Below are 19,644 nucleotides of genomic sequence, written 5' to 3'. Positions count from 1 at the left end.
CCAGACAACCCTATTACAACATCTTAATAAGGTACCTGTATCATGTATGTTTGTATAAGTGTATATTTGTCTTGTAAGTAAATGTTAATTGTTATTGTCTTTAGGCCTACGCATTAAATATTGTGTCATTTAATGTTTTTCAGCTGATCTAATAAATAATTGTGTATTTTGAAACCAACAGTAATTGTATGAGTCTTATTACATTGGGTTATTTATTATTTTCTCATCTATATGTGCATGTATGCAATATTTTAGGCTAGAACCTAGTCAATTCTGCCTATTAATATAGAAATATCTAATCCCATAGCTACAAATTGTATATTGTAAACCCTTTTTTAGCTAAATAATAAGCCAAATTTCATATAGTTATGTATTGCATGGTCAAGAAGCATAAAATATATATTTCTGGATTAGTTAGAATTCATTGTTAATTCCTCAATGAGCCATAAAAAGCTGTGTAAATAAACAGATATATTTTATGGATGTAGCTACTTGTCACTCTGGGATGAAATCAGAAAGTATTGCATAGATATACATATATATATTTGCACTTTACATGTCAGATTAAGGAACTAAAATTCCTCATATTAAATAACCTTTAAGACTAAACATATAATATTTGTACTCTCATATCATTTTGTAGAGTTATCATTTTTATTCTTTATTATTTTTAAGAGTTGGCGAACCACTTCAGGTAATAGAAATGTACGTCTCCTTTAGATATTTTATCTGGCATATACGTTTTACACGTATGGTGAGGCTATTAGCAGTGCAAAAATGAGGATGAAGCTCTCCAAAATGCCCAATTATTTAATGCTTTATTGGAATAAGTGCAGAGTCATACAGCCACAAAGTTTCGGGGAGCTATGCCCCTTAATCATGTGGTAAGTGATAATACAGGTACACCTGTTTAAATAGCTTTCACTGGGATTTTAACCCTTACAATCTTATGAAATGCCTACTATAAATGTAACAGCACCATCTACTGGTCAAAAACAGGTATATACAAGTACAAAAATTTAAAAACATACAGCTATGAAGCCTCTGAAAAAAGGATCACATATAAAAAGAATATAGTATAGAGACAACTTCATCCAACTAATAATAGATATATTACATTAGCAGGTTAATTTGCAACAAAAACAATGTGCTGAAGAATCTATGAACACAAGAGCAACATCAGTTCAATAGAATACAGACCAATCAATCTCTCTATTCAGCCCCCTCGGCTCCAGGGTATCCAACTTAAAAATCCAATAGGATTCACGTTGTTTCAAAAGGATATCTCTATTGCCCCCTCTCCGGGGAACCTTGATTTGTTCAATAACCTGGAACCTGAGTTGGCTAATATGATGTCCTACTGCTAAAAAATGATAAGCAACTGGTGCTGTTAATATCTTGCACCTAATGTTGCTCTTGTGTTCCGTTATTCGATCACATATCCTCCTTGAGGACTCGCCAATATAGGCTTTCCCACATGGGCATTTAATCATGTAGACAACATAATTACTGTTACAGGTAAAATAGTCCCTATAGTAAAATTTGTAACCACTATGTGGATGTAAAAAATAAGGACTTTTCACTATAGAGTTACAGTTGCTACACCCAAGACAAGGGAAACAACCTAAACTTTTCTTTGTGATATACTGTTGCGCCGATGTTTTACCAGAGCCAATGTCAGCTTTAATTAAAACTTCTCTCAAGCTTTTACTCTGCTTGTATGCTGGCATTGGCATTTGGTCAAATTCAACGACTTCCGAATTGCAATTTTTCAGGATATCCCAGTGTTTCCTAATGATTCTCCAAACCTGATCACTCTGTCTAGAGAATTCAGACACAAAAATCATTCTCTTAGAATCTTTTTTGACAGACCGACCAGGCTTTAACAATGTCTCACGATCCAATTGAGACACCTAATTAATGGTGTCTACAATGAGATCCTTAGGGTATCCACGTTGCAAAAACTTGTCACCCATTTCTGAAAGTCTCATGACCTGTTTCGTCAGTGTGGCGCCACCTGGTGGCGCTACATTGATGATATATTTGGGGTATGGCTGGGCAACGTTGGAGCCCTTGAACTTTTTGTTGAGGAGTTGAATAATTCGACCAACAACATAAAGTTCAAACTTACCTACAGTGAAATATCCATTGACTTTTTGGATGTGACTGTTCTAAAGGATGGATGTAATTTTAAAACAGACATTTTCAGTAAGGAAACAGACAGGAATAATCTGTTGTTGTACAATAGTGCACATCATCCTTCCTTGATCAGATCCTTACCAAGGAGCCAATTGCTTAGAGTTAAGCGCATTGTTGCAGAGGAATCCAAAGTGCCCATGAGACTTTCAGAAATGGGTGACAAGTTTTTGCAACGTGGATACCCTAAGGATCTCATTGTAGACACCATTAATCAGGTGTCTCAATTGGATCGTGAGACATTGTTAAAGCCTGGTCGGTCTGTCAAAAAAGATTCTAAGAGAATGATTTTTGTGTCTGAATTCTCTAGACAGAGTGATCAGGTTTGGAGAATCATTAGGAAACACTGGGATATCCTGAAAAATTGCAATTCGGAAGTCGTTGAATTTGACCAAATGCCAATGCCAGCATACAAGCGGAGTAAAAGCTTGAGAGATGTTTTAATTAAAGCTGACATTGGCTCTGGTAAAACATCGGCGCAACAGTATATCACAAAGAAAAGTTTAGGTTGTTTCCCTTGTCTTGGGTGTAGCAACTGTAACTCTATAGTGAAAAGTCCTTATTTTTTACATCCACATAGTGGTTACAAATTTTACTATAGGGACTATTTTACTTGTAACAGTAATTATGTTGTCTACATGATTAAATGCCCATGTGGGAAAGCCTATATTGGCGAGTCCTCAAGGAGGATACGTGATCGAATAACGGAACACAAGAGCAACATTAGGTGCAAGATATTAACAGCACCAGTTGCTTATCATTTTTTAGCAGTAGGACATCATATTAGCCAACTCAGGTTCCAGATTATTGAACAAATCAAGGTTCCCCGGAGAGGGGGCAATAGAGATATCCTTTTGAAACAACGTGAATCTTATTGGATTTTTAAGTTGGATACCCTGGAGCCGAGGGGGCTGAATAGAGAGATTGATTGGTCTGTATTCTATTGAACTGATGTTGCTCTTGTGTTCATAGATTCTTCAGCACATTGTTTTTGTTGCAAATTAACCTGCTAATGTAATATATCTATTATTAGTTGGATGAAGTTGTCTCTATACTATATTCTTTTTATATGTGATCCTTTTTTCAGAGGCTTCATAGCTGTATGTTTTTAAATTTTTGTACTTGTATATACCTGTTTTTGACCAGTAGATGGTGCTGTTACATTTATAGTAGACATTTCATAAGATTGTAAGGGTTAAAATCCCAGTGAAAGCTATTTAAACATGTGTACCTGTATTATCACTTACCACATGATTAAGGGGCATAGCTTCCCGAAACGTCGTGGCTGTATGACTCTGCACTTATTCCAATAAAGCATTAAATAATTGGGCATTTTGGAGAGCTTCATCCTCATTTTTGCATTATTATTGGGGAGTTTGGTAGTGACTCCTTGAAGCTCTATCCGCTGGTTTTGTTGCTGGATAAATCTGATATTGTGATTTGATTGTTCACTACCTTATCCGTGCACTACCAGGCCTGTTTGCAATATGACAAGCCAAGAGGAACCTGCAGGGTCATAAACTTTCACATATACAGAGTTTGAAGCCTCTAGGATCACAACATTGGTGAAGGGGTCACGGAATTTCCTTCATACAGCACCCAAGCAAGTGGCCAGTAACGAGTATGAGAAATTAACCAAGAGACAGTTGGCGTATGACCTCCATGCCACTACCTTGGCAGAACACCACAGAGTAAAAAGGATCCCCAGAGGTTTACGCATGAACACTAGACCGACTCTGTTAAAGGACAATCAGGAGTATTGTAAGAAGTTTGAGCATATTCTCAACAAGTGCTCCTTCGACCTGATTGTCCTTACAGTTGAATATCTACAGATTGATCTTGATAACATCAAAATTGCTATAGCAACGTTGGAGGAGGAAATTCGTCAAAATGTTTCTACAGATGAATGGGATAAATTACTGTCTTCCAACAAAGAACTACTCACCGAGATGAGAACAACGATCGAGGAGAGGAAGAGGTTAAAATTCCAGAGGGACTCTGATGATTATTCCTCCAACCGGGTCTACCGCTGGGTGTATGATCCTATGGGGAAAGAGCGCAACGTCACTTCCGGTGCAAGGAGAAGGCAACAGCAACGCAACGCAGCGTCAGGTAGCAGCTCTGACTCATTTCTTGATTTTTTTACAAGCAGAAGCCTCCAACAGTGCAGGAGAAGGGGCCGGAAACACCGGAGATGCCAGCAAGACCACCAAGGTAACCAAGACCGGCAAAGCATTAACACACAGGATAACCAGGGCACGCAACAAGACATAGTTATTAATATATCTGATTGCCCACTCGACACTAAGGAAGCTGAGATTCTGCAGAAGGGACTATCATTTTGTCCACTGAGTGACTGTGATTTTTTTAATCTAAACAGAGATATCCACAGATTCTTTAGGAACATTAGGTTAAAATTTTGGCATAGTAATAAGAACAAGAGGTTGTCACAGTGTAATAACAATTCAGTTTCTACTGTTGTCTGTTCTAATCCTGTCAGCAATGTTGAGAATAAAACTAACCCTTTAAGCATTAAAAATTTGGGGCTGTTTAATAAAAGTTCATTTTATCCTATGGTTACTGACCACAGTATAGCTACTTTTGAACAACTTGTTATTTTGGATTTACACAAATTACAGTCTAAAATTACTCAACAGAAATTTAAGGTAAAACCAAGTTTGGTTAATTTTACAGCAGCTGACCATCTGGCCCTGAAATCACTTAAATCTAAGGATAAGGTGATTTTGAAGCAAGCTGATAAGGGCGGTGCTACTGTAATTTTAAACAAAACAGATTATAAATCTGAAATTTACTGTCAGTTGAATACTGGTAATGTATACAAGGAGATTTCTGTTAACCCTTTATCTAAAATTACCAAGGAGATATCCACCACTGTTAAATTTGCACTTAACAATGGGATTATTGATGATAAAACATCTAAATATTTGATTGTGAAAGATCCTATTACGCCAGTACTTTATATTCTGCCCAAGATTCACAAGTCCTTGACTGCTCCACCAGGACGGCCCATTGTTGCAGGGACTAATTCTGTTTTCTCTGGTATATCCATCTTTTTGGACAAACTATTGAGATCCCTGGTTGAGCAGTCAAGCACTTTTATCAAAGATACCAATGACTTTTTGGTCAAGTTGAACAACTTGCAGCTCCAGACTGACAAGTTTATTCTTTTCAGTCTGGATGTTGCAAGTCTGTACACTTCTATCACCCATGAGAGTGGACTGGGAGCTGTTAAACATGCGCTTTTCACTTCTGGTTTGTATTCTGGTTCACAGATTTGGTTTATTCTGCAACTGTTAGAAATAATACTCTTTAATAATTATTTTCTGTTTGAAGATCATTTTTATTTACAGCTGCAGGGTACAGCCATGGGCTCCAACGTTCCCCTAATTATGCCAACATTTTTATGAATCTCTTTGAAGAGAAATTTGTGTTTGAAAATGACCTGTTTCGTCAGTGTGGCGCCACCTGGTGGCGCTACATTGATGATATATTTGGGGTATGGCTGGGCAACGTTGGAGCCCTTGAACTTTTTGTTGAGGAGTTGAATAATTCGACCAACAACATAAAGTTCAAACTTACCTACAGTGAAATATCCATTGACTTTTTGGATGTGACTGTTCTAAAGGATGGATGTAATGTTAAAACAGACATTTTCAGTAAGGAAACAGACAGGAATAATCTGTTGTTGTACAATAGTGCACATCATCCTTCCTTGATCAGATCCTTACCAAGGAGCCAATTGCTTAGAGTTAAGCGCATTGTTGCAGAGGAATCCAAAGTGCCCCTGAGACTTTCAGAAATGGGTGACAAGTTTTTGCAACGTGGATACCCTAAGGATCTCAATGTAGACACCATTAATCAGGTGTCTCAATTGGATCGTGAGACATTGTTAAAACCTGGTCGGTCTGTCAAAAAAGATTCTAAGAGAATGATTTTTGTGTCTGAATTCTCTAGACAGAGTGATCAGGTTTGGAGAATCATTAGGAAACACTGGGATATCCTGAAAAATTGCAATTCGGAAGTCGTTGAATTTGACCAAATGCCAATGCCAGCATACAAGCGGAGTAAAAGCTTGAGAGATGTTTTAATTAAAGCTGACATTGGCTCTGGTAAAACATCGGCGCAACAGTATATCACAAAGAAAAGTTTAGGTTGTTTTTCCTTGTCTTGGGTGTAGCAACTGTAACTCTATAGTGAAAAGTCCTTATTTTTTACATCCACATAGTGGTTACAAATTTTACTATAGGGACTATTTTACTTGTAACAGTAATTATGTTGTCTACATGATTAAATGCCCATGTGGGAAAGCCTATATTGGTGAGTCCTCAAGGAGGATACGTGATCGAATAACGGAACACAAGAGCAACATTAGGTGCAAGATATTAACAGCACCAGTTGCTTATCATTTTTTAGCAGTAGGACATCATATTAGCCAACTCAGGTTCCAGTTTATTGAACAAATCAAGGTTCCCCGGAGAGGGGGCAATAGAGATATCCTTTTGAAACAACGTGAATCCTATTGGATTTTTAAGTTGGATACCCTGGAGCCGAGGGGGCTGAATAGAGAGATTGATTGGTCTGTATTCTATTGAACTGATGTTGCTCTTGTGTTCATAGATTCTTCAGCACATTGTTTTTGTTGCAAATTAACCTGCTAATGTAATATATCTATTATTAGTTGGATGAAGTTGTCTCTATACTATATTCTTTTTATATGTGATCCTTTTTTCAGAGGCTTCATAGCTGTATGTTTTTAAATTTTTGTACTTGTATATACCTGTTTTTGAGCAGTAGATGGTGCTGTTACATTTATAGTAGGCATTTCATAAGATTGTAAGGGTTAAAATCCCAGTGAAAGCTATTTAAACAGGTGTACCTGTATTATCACTTACCACATGATTAAGGGGCATAGCTCCCTGAAACGTCATGGCTGTATGACTCTGCACTTATTCCAATAAAGCATTAAATAATTGGGCATTTTGGAGAGCTTCATCCTCATTTTTGCATTATTATTGGGGAGTTTGGTAGTGACTCCTTGAATCTCTATCCGCTGGTTTTGTTGCTGCATAAATCTGATATTGTGAGGCTATTAGCAGTGTTAAGGCTGAGGCAGCCACCAGCAATAACTGAATTATAGTATATTCTGTTTATTGAGCTAGTAGTAATACCTTGTTGGAACGTTTACTTCTATTCAAAGAATCCTCATCATTTAAAACAAATATAGTTTAACTGTTGGTATTCATTTACAACAATTTCTAGCTATGGTTCTGGCCATAGAAGATTATTAGGCGAGTTCAGGCTGATCCAGCCACTCAGCAGTGATAAAACCACAATTATTCAATGCTATAAAATAAGTTATTTCTGGCATCATTTTTTAACCAGAATATATCCTTCAAAAGAAAGGATTACATTTGAAACGTTTCTTTTTTTTTTTTTTTTTTTATTTGTTATTTTTACAAATTGTACATCAAGCAAAATACAACATCCAAAAGGCAATGCAGTGTTACAAACAGATATGTTGTGGGTTGGATTTGTCTTTTCTTTTAAGGCGTTCATAGTCTGAGAAATAGTTAAGGTTGTGCGGAGTTGTATTCAAACATCTGGTAAAGACTGTAGGTGAAAGGCATATCAGGCTCTTGCTACATAGTGCTTGAACATATGAGTTGATCATAACAAAAATAACAATCTAACAAGTAAAAACAAATATAGTAACAACAATATAACTTAAGAAAGTTTCCTGCCGTTCCCTTATCAGCACTGTTAAAGAAGAGAGAAACACATCGCTCACCTGAGGCAAATGTCATGGGCCGTCCCGGCGGTCCGGCACTCCCCGACCTCTAGTGTGTTTGTCATCCCTTGGTAAGACTATCTGGTAGCTGATAGTAAGGTATGTATAGCGTGTTTGTAGTTTAAGGGATAATGATGAATTGTCTCAAAGGTATTCTTGCCATAAGAAACTGGCGTCTAGGATGGTTTGTGTTTTGTTACGGCACATGTAGCCGTATTTTTCTAGGGAAAACTGTTCCTCAACCTCCTCTGCCCACATAGGTTTGCTTAGTGTGTTAGGTTTTTTCCAATGTTTAGCTATCAGTTTTCTAGCACTGTTAAGGCCTATTTGTAGGACCAGCGTCTTCAGGCGACATGGTATCTTTGGTAAATCATTCAACAGGGCTAGCCTCGGTGTTAATTTAAAGTTGGCTGTAATGCATTGTTTAAAGTAGGTTTCAACTGCATCCCACAGAGGACGTATTTTAGGGCAATGCCACCACATATGTACGACACTGCCAAGGGCTCCACAACCTCTCCAGCATAAGCCTGAGGTGCCGGGGTATATATTAGCTATCCTCGATGGGGTGAGGTACCATCGAAGGAGTATTTTAAAGTTTAATTCTAGTATCGATGTAGAAGAGGAGGATTTTTTAACTGATCGGAATATTTTGTTCCAATCTTCTATGTCTAGGTTTATTGCAAGATCTGTGGTCCACTTGGCAGTGAATGATGGTAATGTGTCTGAAGTGGTGCTTATGAGGATCCTACGTGATAAGGAGAGTGTCCCTCTTGGGATTATCCCAGTGAGGCAGAGATGTTCAAAGGCTGTGGGTCTCCTCAGAAGATCCATTTTGTAAGGAGATGTGTGTATATAATGGTGTAATTGGGCGTATTTTAGCCATTTGGAAAATCTCCCTTCAGCTATATCCGTTAGTTTATCTCTTTCTAATAGTTTCCCTGCTTCTGTAAATTTGAATAGGGGGATGGTGTAGTCCCACTCAATTAGTCTTTGGAATCCCTTGTCTAGGCCGCCTACCATTTCTGCATTTAGGACAACTGGGAATAGGGGTGATCTGTATGTGGATATGTGATGTTTAGTGGCTACTATATGATCCCAGCATCTGAAGAGCTGTTTATGAATTTCAAGGTAAGTGCATTGGGGGGGGTCTAAGGTCTTTAGATACCCAACAGAGAGCGTGGACCTGGGGGGCTTTTAAGATATGCGAGTCTATTGTGACCCATGCTTTGTGTTCATGCATTTTGTGCCAGTCCAGGATCCTTTGTAGCGTAACTGCTTGGTAATATTCCTCAATCTTAGGTAGGCCTAGTCCACCATTTAGGTTGGATCTGTACATCGTGTTTTTATTGATTCTTGGTCTACACTTATTCCATACAAATGTGTTAAGGGTTTTCTGGACCTTATTTAGGTATGAGAACGGGAGGTGTAGTGGGAGAGTTTGTAACATATAGAGGATCCTAGGCAGTGTCGTCATTTTTATGGCTTGGATCCTACCCCACCAGGAAATTGGTTTGTTCGTCCATGTTTTAAGGTCCCGCTGTGTATTAAGTAAGAGTGTGTTATAATTTTTGTCAAATAGGGTTGTCTGATTCGGTGAGAGATGGATCCCTAAATATTTGATTGTGGCTGATTTAAGTCGTAGTGGGCAGACCGATGATAGGGCTTTAAATTTGCTGTCAGACAAGTTAATGTTCAGGATCTCAGATTTCTGTTTATTGACTAGAAAGCTGGTGTATGTTCCAAACTCGTCTAATTCAGACATGATTGCTGGTATGGATGAGGATGGGGATGAGACTGTGAATAACACGTCGTCCGCGTACAATGCTATTTTATAATTTTGTTGGTCAATCTCTATTCCTTTAATGTGTTGATTCATGCGTACTCGCGATGCAAACACTTCCATCATTAAGATGAAGAGAATCGGGGATAGTGGACATCCCTGACGTGTGCCATTCTGAATTGGAAAGGCATCTGATAGAATTTTGTTGACTTTTACTTTAGCATTTGGGTGGGAGTATAGGCTGAATATTCTATTTATGATTTTGGGGCCGAATCCTAAATTTTTTAAGAGTAATTTTAAAAATTGCCAGTTAGTTCGGTCGAATGCTTTTTCAGCGTCTATAGCTATAAGTACTGATTCGATGTTTTGATGTTTTGAGAATTCTATTAGTGTTAAGGCTCTAAGGGTATTATCTCTAGCCTCTCGGCCAGGTACGAAGCCTACTTGGTCAGTGTGAATAATGTCGGTGAGAACTGAGTTTAGGCGATTTGCTATAATTTTCCCTAGAATCTTTATGTCGACGTTTAAGAGTGAGATTGGTCTGTAGTTAGCCGGTTCATCGCTTGATTTGTCTGGCTTTAAAATTACTGTGATGTGTGCTGCTAAAGAGTCTTTTGTAAGATTACTGCTTTCGTCAAGGGCCGTAAAGTGATTTAACAAATGTGTAGCTAGGATCTCTCTGTAAGTCTTGTAATATAGGTTGGTTAAGCCGTCTGGTCCTGGGCTTTTCCCTGTGGGGAGGTCCTTGATGACGTTCAGAATTTCTGTCAATGTTATGGGCTTTTCTAGATCTAATGTTTGAGCTTGTGTTAGTTTGGTAAGGTTGGCCGATTGGATATAATTTATCATCTGTTGTGTATGCTTTGGGGTGGTATTGGTCTCAAGATTATATAGCTGTTTGTAAAAATCCCTAAAGTGTGCAGCTATTTCTTTACTGTCCTGGATAGATTCTCCTTGGGGGGTCTTAAGGCTATGAATGTGTGTCATGTAAGCTCTGTCCTTGAGTGAGTTGGCTAGTAACCTGCCTGGCTGGTTTCCTTCATAGAGGTATTTCTTTCTGAGTCGTAAGGTTTTCCTCTGGGCTTCAGAGTAAAGTAATGTATTAAGCTCTTTCCTGATGTTCGTCAGTTTGCTAAGAGTGTCTCTATCTTGTGGTCTCTGTTTATGTCTGAGTTCTAGCGTATGTAGTTCTGTTGTCAAGGAGTTTAGTTGGGTATCATACTGTTTTTTGAGGTATGCTCTATGTTTGATACACTCGCCCCTGAATACTGTCTTATGAGCCTCCCACACGAAAAGAGGTGGGTTTCTGGTATCGCGTTAGTGTTGAAGTAGTCCGTTAAAGTCGTCCTTAATTTTTGTGTGGTTGGAGGGTGGTGCAGGAGATACGTGTCTAGTCTCCATATAAATGGGAGTGTAGGTGAGTCTGGCCAATTTAACTCCATTGTTATCAGAGAATGATCGGACCAGGTCGTCGGGATAATGTCTGAGTCGTGCAGTAGGGAGAGGTGAGACTGATCTATGTAGAGATGGAAAAAAATACCAAATGAAGAAAATGGTATTAGCATGCGCCTGGGGATAGTGTGAATAAACGTAGAACACCAAAAAATAACGTGAAAATGTAAGGTAAACTAAAATTGCTAGCTCTTGCTCAAATAAATTGATCTCCAAATGATGTAGTGCAATACTATTTCTGAGTTAATTAAACCGCAACCTAAAATTGCTAGCTCTTGCTCAAATAAATTTATCTTCAAATGAAGTAGTGCAGTGCTATTTCTAAACTAATTAGACAGTGTCACTCAGTGAAATAACTGAAATATCCTCGGTGAAATAACTAAAATATACCAGAGTGGATTGTTTGTGTGTAAAACCACCCTATTTCTATGACAGTTTTAGGTATATGTAATACCTTGGTACAAAGTGACCAGGTAAACCAATTTGGAAACAATTATAAAACAATAATAGAACAGAAATAGTGAATGACAATAGTGAATAGTGAATAACAAAAATGAAAAAACAACTGTGAATAAAACCTAAAAATGTAGATAAAAAAGAAAAAAGCTTATCGTAATGAGTCCCAGAGGTGATGATATAAGTTGTACACTGGAGACTGGAAACAAAGGTGTTCCTAGAATCAAATACTGCAGGTCTTTTTTATCTCAGTAGAAGTATTCGGAGAGAAGGAATATTTGAAAGGCAAACGGCAGCTGGTCTTGGCGGTATCTGATCAGGACCCAAAATCTAGAAGTGGTAAAAAAGAAGACAGCGCCTCATTGTGCAAGTAGGTCTTGAATATAAAATTCACAGTGGAAGTGGAGACAAAAAGAAATATACTCACAAGAGTATTGGCACCCTTGTTGAAAGTGGTGCAAATAGGCGGGCTGACGTTTTAACAGCAGTCAGTACGCTGTGCCGGACGGCATCAGAGATCTTTAGTGGACGGCTGTGGGCTCTCCTCAGGAATTCGAATCCAAATCCTGTGTAGCTGTGCTGTCAGCAGAAAGTCAGCGTGTAGCCGCTCCCTGCATACAATCAAAGCTGCAAACTGGAAATGAGCAGGTGATCCTAACAGAGCTGGTTTCGATAAAAAACTCTGCTAGTAATAAAATTTGACTTGGCAGGCAAACATAAAAAAGCCACAGAATACAAGGCTTCATAAAAAGCAATAAGAAACACTTTATTGTGATGAGCTTTAACGCGTTTCTCGGCCACAAGCTCCTGGCCGTTTCATCAGAAAAGGTATATGGCACAATTAGTACAACACATTTAAAAAGCCAGCCAAGTACAATGATTGGTCAGCGTCAGACCAATAACAATCAATGATCAAATGCACCAACTCAATTGTTAAACTATAATAATACAAGCAGTGTATAAAATGCAGTCTGTGTCTAAAAACTATATAATAGTTACAATTTGTATCCGGCCCTAAGTAATTATTACAGTTGTTTCCAGCACTAAATAACAAAATCTCGATCCTAGAAAGATTACAAGAACATGTACGGTGTTTGATAAAAGAAAAACATAAAATATATCATATCTTTTTTTCCTAAAAGGAGTCAGTAAAATCGGATTGAGCAAGTGTTTAATAAGCACTTGCAAAGTAGTTGAAACCCAAGCTATGCAAATATTTTGGTCAAAATAGACCATAAAATGTATCTAGTCTTCTCTTTATACTAGTAGGATCCAGTTATATCTTTATATACTTTCTGTTATGTATATGTTGGAGGCAACTATATGAGCCTTCGAATACTCAACTATATGTGCACGTATGCGTTTCTAAAAAGTGTTATTCAAATCTATCTATCATAACATAAGTTAGTGTAAGAAGGAACTTTCTTTCTTTTCAGAGGTGTAAAAGGAGACCTTTTTTACTCTTTTCAAACTTTTTTAGAAAATGACTCAGGGGAATAGGTGAACATTAATTCATAAGTACCGTGTTAGACATCCCAAGATATCAGGGATTGTATAGTGTGTTACTGATGCGTTGTAGGTGTGTTACTATTACTGTATGTATGTATGAAAAAGAAAGAAAAGGAAAGGAAAAGAATTGTATATATTAACTCTAGGTGAAAGTGATGAATTTAAATTCTTTCAATGTAAATATTCCATGTTTCTAATATCACGTAATATGAAATTTACTCTCATAGTTATAAGAGCCGTGGTGTGAAAAAACTAATGGTAATAGGGAAGACAGCTAAAATATAGACAACTAGATTTGGGTTCGTGACAATCTAACTGAAAGCAGCTAAATCTAGGTTTGAATTCAAACCTAATGGATGTAGAGTTTTCAGTTTATGGATCCAAAACGTTTCCCGGATCCTTAGCTGGATGATTCTATTATAGTCTGTCGAGGGTAAGATATGATCAATGGGATAAAATTTAAAGATGTCAGGGTTTCCCTTGTGTTTATTTAGACAGTGTTCCGGAATACTATGTTTGATCTTTTTTTTGGGGCAATTTTTACAGTTGCGCCAGTGCTCCCCCCAGCGTACCTTGGCCCTCCTACAGGTACGGCCAACATACTGTATCCCACAGCAACACTCCAAAACATATACTACATAGGTAGAATTGCAGTTCATAAATCCATTGATATTAAAAACTTCCCCACTCGTATGGGACTGGAAGGTCTTTCGCCCTGAAGTTATAAATTTACATGTAATGCACTTTTTTTGTCCACACTTATAAATTCCTACTCTTTTAGCAAGAGGGGAAAAGAAAGATGTAGGGGAAGAAATTTTTTGTTGTTTTTTCGTGGATTGTGGGTTGGATAAAACGTGTTTGACCTTTTTGCTAGGTGCCAACTTACTCCTAAGTGTTGGTGCTCTGGTGTATACAATTTTTGGATATTCGCCCAAAAGGGTCCTCAAAACAGGGTCTCTCCTAATGATATGCCAGTGTTTGTTAATAGTCTTCTGAATCTGCGTGTGATTCGAATTAAATTGTGTTATAAACAGTGGTTCTGAGGAATAGTTATCTTCTTTGTTTTTATTTGGTTTGTCCTTATTCAACAATTTCTCCCTATCTAAATCTCTAACTTTGCTTAAACAGTTATCTAAGAGATCTGGAGGATATCCTTTTTCAATAAATCTCTCATATATTATATTACTTTGTTCTTCAAAAGAATTGGAATCTGAACAGTTACGTTTAATCCTTTCAAATTGACTGTATGGTATATTAGATAACCATTTTTTATGGTGGTTACTCGTGTAATCTAAATAACTATTACTATCAACTTTCTTGAAAAATGTTTTGGAGCAAAGATTGCCGTCAGTATCCCAACTTAAAGTCAGGTCTAAAAAATCTATCGTTTCTGTGTTGATGTTTGATGTAAAAGTTAGGCCCATATTATTGTTGTTCATAGATTCTGTAAATATATGTGCTGATGATTGGTCGCCCTTCCAAATAAAAATCAAATCATCTATGTAACGGCCATAATGCACCAGATTCGCCCCCGCTGAGGAATTGTAGATGTAAAGTTCCTCATAAATGCCCATGAAAAGATTGGCAAAGCTGGGGGCGAATCTGGTGCCCATGGCCGTCCCTTTAATCTGTAAATAATATACATCTTGATAGATAAAATAATTATGTTTAAGGATAAACTCAATACACTCCAAAACGAAATCCTTCTGTATTTTTGGCATGTATAGATCACGATTCAAAAAGGTAGCTGATGCTTGAAGACCTAGTTGGTGTGTTATGTTTGAATATAATGCACTAACGTCACAAGTGATCCATATGAGGTCACCTGTGTTTTTAATGTTCTTAATTTTATTTAGTAGGTCTGTGCCATCTTTAATATATGAAGGAAGGCCTAAGACATACTTCTGCAAAATAATATCAACATAGTAGGATAAATTATAAGTGAGATTGTCAATACCAGCAATGATAGGGCGACCGGGTGGGTTAATTAAACTTTTATGGATTTTTGGTAGATGGTAATAATGGGCTACACTTGGGTTACTAACTTTCAAAAAACTGAATTCATTTTTATTGAGAATGTTATTTACAGATCCTTTATTAATTAGAGATTGATAGAGTATAAGAAATTGTGCAGTAGGATTATATGATAGAATTTTATAATATTCAGTGTCTTCTAAAATTCTGTCTGCTTCTTTCAAATATTCTGTCAGATCCTGAATAATAATCCCTCCCCCCTTGTCGGCGTCACGGATTATAATGTTGGGATTGTTTGCGAGGGACTGTATAGCTAGGTTATCACTCTGTCTTTTATAGAAGCTCTTTTTGGAGTTCTTCTTTTTAATTTTTTCAAAGTCCTCCAGAACTAAGTTCTGGAACACTTCTATATAATGGTTGTGCCCGGGAGGGGAGAAAGAAGATTTTGTCTTTACCTTAGTATGTATTATGCCCTCATATAAGTGTGTTGTAAGATTATCAACCGTGCTATATATGGTGGGAGTTTTATTTCCATAATCCATAGTGTCGGTGAGAATACACACTGTGTTTTCTTCTCCTGGATTATGTTTTTTTATGTTCTTTTGTGCAAAGTATTTTTGGAGTGCTAGTTTTCTAGTGAAGCGATTAAGATCAACAAATAAGTTAAAATTATTATGTGGGTTGGGTGGACAATAGGAGAGACCCTGTTTCAGGACCCTTTTTTCATGACTTGTGAGATTATGAGATGACAGGTTAAATATACCCTTATCTAGTTGTGATTCTTTTTTCTTGGTGGTAAGGCCTCGGCCTCTTGACCCTCTTGGTCTGTGTGAAATGGTCTTTTTCTGTTGTTGTAATTTTGTTCGTCTGGGGGATTTTTTCCAAATTTTGGGGCATCCCCTAAAAAAGGAGATGTGACTGTCGGATTAGAATCGTTTCTGGTATGTCTATCTGTGAAAACGTTGTCCTCAGATGTAGAGGCTAATGGGGCGAACCTGTTACTGTATTGACCATTGTTGTAGGAGGCCTTTTGGTGTTCTTGCTCCCCCATTCTATTTCTAGATGAGCTATTTGTTGAGATGGTCTATCCTAGAGTACATTGCCCACGGGTGAGAGTAGAAAGAAAAGTTCCGCTGTAACGGATGTTGCAATCTCCAAGTGTCGACCAGGCATAGATGCCTAATGCACTTAAAGATGGAGTGTGGGGGTCTTGGTGAGGTTTTGGTGTTATTTGATGTTGTGTCTATGGCAGGATTTAAGGTGGCATTTAGGTCTCCTCCTAAGATAAGGCAACCCCTGTTTATCTCTTGTACCATGGTTTTTAATTTGTTATAGAATCTAGTCCTATTTGTGCTGGGGGCGTATATATTGACCAGAGTAACAGGTCTGTTGTATATAAGGCCTACTAGAATGAGTATCCTGCCCTCTGTGTCTTGTTTAGTGTGTAGCAATTTGAAAGGGAGAGAGTGGTGTATAAGAATCCCTACTCCGTTCTTTTTCTTATCATTGGAATTAAGAAAGCAAAGAGGGAAGTTTCTATTCTGAAATTTGGGTTCCTTGAGTCTGGAGAAGTGTGTTTCTTGTATGAATGCGATAGAGCTTCTTTGCTTGGTGAACCATTGTAGGGCGACTGACCTCTTCGTGGGAGAGTTCAAACCTTTAGCATTTTGGGAGGTTATCAGTATTGGTCTATGTGCCATATGTGTCTCTGGTGTACGAGTACTGTGCTAAAGTGTGGTGTTCTATTTCTCTTACCGCAGGATCTTGACAAGGTATGTCTGGGGTGTCCGCTTTTCTGATGTGTAATATATACCTTTGGGCGCGTAGGGGAGTGCCGGAGTCGCCAACACCGCCATGCGATGACCTGTAGACCTTACACTCTTCTAGGGAAGCTGAAATAAAAGAAACCATCAATAAAATGAACAATCCAAGAGGTCGCAAGAACATAAATCTTTCCTGAAGCGATAGATGAGCAGTAAGGAGGGGTAGGCAGGAAGAAAAGGAAGAAGTAAGGAGATGGTAAAGGGAGAAAAACAAACAAACTAATAGCAAAACAAACAAGAACTGGTTCAAGATCGGGGGGAACATCCCCGGCCTTAGTAATGGAAATATGGAGGACGGGTAGTAACACAATATTACTACTAACGTTTCCCCTTGCTTATGCTTAGTCAGTATATGAAGGGAGAATGTTTTAACAAATTTTGGAGTGGGAACACATCATCTTATGGGTATCTGAATTATAGGGCAATTCAGAACTTAAACAGAGTTGTCCAGTGACATCTGAGACTGTGTATGTACATTTAGAGTTCTGTGGTTATTCTCAGTCTCTCAAGTTAGGTCTGAAGTCGAGGTCTGAGGGACGCTGGTTGTGGAGTGCGTTGTTTTTCGTTTCCTGCTGACTGTAGTCCATCTCTGGCGTTGAATCTTTGGTAGGGAGTTTGTTGTTATGTGAGTATCCTCTGCTTGATCCGAGGGTTGTGGTATTTGTCTTGGTAAGGGGATATTTAATTGAGTGCAGAAAGAGTCCAAATCTTCTAGGTCTTTGTAGGTTGTTTCCTTGTTTTCCTTGATAACTCTTATGGAGAAGGGGAAACCCCACCGATAGGGGATGTTGTGATCCTGTAGATGTGATGTAAGAAATTTGACTTCTCTTCGTTTAGAGAGGGTTAACGGGCTTAGGTCCGCAAATATTTGTATCTTGTCACCGTCTTTGCATATAGGTGCTTTCTTTCTAGCTGCGGCTAGTAATAATTCTTTATCTTTGAAGTTGTGACAGCGCAAGATAACGTCCCTTGGTGGAGTTTTGGGTGGAGGTTTAGGTTTTAAAGCTCTGTGCATTCTATCTATGGAGATGTTGGAATCTTCTTTATTGTCTAATAGGTGGCTAAAGAGATCCTGAACATATTGTGAAAGTGTAGCAGTTGTTATGCTTTCTGGTATTCCCCTTATTCTTAAGTTTTGGCATCTGCCACGATTGTCCAAATCTTCTATTTGCATCTGCATTTGTCGTATTTCGTTATTTTGGTGTTGGATCTGTAGACTTTGCAAATTGATTGGTTCAGAGATCTCCTCAGCATGTCCTTCTAATTGTTGCACTCTGTTGCCTAAATCTCTGATGTCCCTTTTAACCTCATATAAGCTGTCTCTTATAAGCTGGCTGACCTGGCTCATGAATATTGTAAAGTCCTCTTTTGTGGGAAGAGAGCTCAGGTCTGCCTTAGTTAAAGGGAGGTTGGACTCAGTTAGAATGGTATCGGCGTCTTCTTGCATGTCACTATCTGACTGTGTATTGTTGGAAGGCACTAAACTGGCCGTGTCTACTGTTTTGAAGTATGAATTAAGCTTGGAAACAGAGGTAGTGGTTGATTTTTTTGCTTTATCACTTTTAGTAGGGCGCTTAGACGCCATCTCTGTGGTATGTAGAATGCGGTATGGCTGCTGCCACTAATCAAGTGTTAAATGTGCTTTGTCAGCACCTCTTTATGCTTTAATGCAGCTGAGGTTGGAGGCTATGTAGCCGTTTCCCCCGTGTAGTGTATGGCAGAAAAGGATAAATTTACTAGGAGGCAGCGGGTGTAAAGTTAGGCCCGTTTATTTTAGCAGAGGCCTGTTTATTGGTAATGTGTCACGCTATGCTTAAAGGCCTTGTTATGTCCGTAATTGCGCGATATAATTGCGTTTATCGCCTCGTAGCTTATAATGTGGGACTTAGCTGCCTGTGGTGGTTAAGTGCTTACCCCGGTCTGTTTAGTGATGATGCCTCCTCAGCTCCTCTGGGGCTGTTAGCTTGATGGGTGTAACTTTCCGTTCCGGTAGGCTTACCGGGAGTCTCTGTCGGCATCTAGTACTGGCCAGTTTCCTTAGTTGTGCAGAGACAGGGTCCCGGTGAGGTGGCTGTTCTGCGAACCTGCTGTATGGCGGTAATCGTGTTGCCGTTCTGTGAATTTCAATGGCGCAGTTGCTTAAAGATGGCGCCGGGTCTTTTCTATGAGCGCAGGTTTTGGACTTGTTTTCCGTCGGTCACAGCATTCCCCGACTCTGCCCTGTAACTGATGTTGCTCCTCTAGGTCTTAGTTCCTTTCAGGTGTCTTTTAAGTTCTCTAGCTGGTTATTTCACCCTTCATGTGTGTTTTATGGGGAAAGGCTGCACGGAGCTTCGTTATTCTGCAGCCATACTGGTTCACGGCTGGCTCCGCCTCCCGAAACGTTTCTTTTTTAATTAATCAATAAATATTATTGCCGGCTAAGCAAAGGGAAGCTTTGTTTTATTAATATTGAAAAGGTTTCCCTCTATTAACTTGTCTTGCCTTTGTTTTTTTTATTTTTGTTTTGGCAGTTAATGGCATTACAAGTAGTAAATAATTAAGGGAATCATTATTTATTTATTTATTTATTTATTTAATTATTATTTATAACTTTATTATCATTTTGTTTGAGTTTTTTTTCTTCCAAGATGGCTACAGTATCT

General features: G+C 38.3%; 1 pseudogene; it reads right to left on the bottom strand.

Moving 5' to 3' along the window:
- Positions 1-19,644, bottom strand: part of LOC128660022 (oocyte zinc finger protein XlCOF6-like) — a 116,275-nt pseudogene that overhangs the window by 4,332 nt on the left and 92,299 nt on the right.

This window comes from Bombina bombina, chromosome 5 (genome assembly GCF_027579735.1).
Source record: "Bombina bombina isolate aBomBom1 chromosome 5, aBomBom1.pri, whole genome shotgun sequence".
NCBI lineage: Eukaryota > Metazoa > Chordata > Amphibia > Anura > Bombinatoridae > Bombina > Bombina bombina.
This window is presented reverse-complemented; position numbering and strand designations above follow the sequence as displayed.